The 812-nt window shown below is 41.9% G+C and overlaps 1 pseudogene; it reads right to left on the bottom strand.

The window, feature by feature from the left end:
* Positions 1 to 8: 8 nt before the first annotated feature.
* On the bottom strand, positions 9 to 602 carry LOC106750982 (annotated as a pseudogene).
* Between the last annotated feature and the right edge of the window lie 210 nt (positions 603 to 812).

Below are 812 nucleotides of genomic sequence, written 5' to 3'. Positions count from 1 at the left end.
TCACAAACTTTTGGCACTTGACAGAGGCCACTGGAAAGCCCCGGATGGCTAAGATTCGATTTCACCGATCCCATCAATACAGGACTTATATCACTTAGGACCCATCAATAAGGAAAATAAAGTCCTGTTTGAACATAATGCTTGATCGATGGTGTCAACTTCTACTGGATCTCCTACTGCAGTACCAGTTGCATGGGCCACCATGTGGGAGAGCATTTCGGGTGTAACACCGCAATCATTATACAATTCTTCTGATAACTCCTTCTGCATGTTGTAAGAGAGATATATAATGCCTTCATGCTTAAAGCCATCACATTTGGTTTTAGCGTAGACGTAGGTAGCATAGATTTGTCTCGCATCCTTAGCCTTTTGGAGGTACACTATCGCCATAGCTTCGCTGTGCGCATAACCAGTGCTTCGAATGGCTTGCAATAACCATCAACGGAGAGAACACCTTAAATTGCTGAATTTATTGATAACAACAGTTTCAAGAGTTCTGACCGTTTAGGTGCAAATAAACGAACAGGTTCTTCTTTAGTTAACTTTATCTAGTTGAAAAAATTGAGGCGAAATGATGCTGTGAAGATATAGATTTGCGCCCCCTAAATTGCGCGGAGCGTAAATCTATGCTTACACCCCAACACTACATAAGATGGTCTATTAAGGCCAAGCCAGTGAGAAATGCTGTTGGCTAAGCCGTACTGACTATATCCAACAATTTGGTGTCTAGCTACCTAATCGTAAGTAAAGATATGTTCTCGTAAATACAACATTGGCTGAAAAGTCCCGAGATTTTTCAGTAGGTGGCGCCA

Source organism: Dinoponera quadriceps, unplaced genomic scaffold, assembly GCF_001313825.1.
Source record: "Dinoponera quadriceps isolate SergipeBrazil2010 unplaced genomic scaffold, ASM131382v1 scaffold7576, whole genome shotgun sequence".
Lineage (NCBI taxonomy): Eukaryota > Metazoa > Arthropoda > Insecta > Hymenoptera > Formicidae > Dinoponera > Dinoponera quadriceps.
This window is presented reverse-complemented; position numbering and strand designations above follow the sequence as displayed.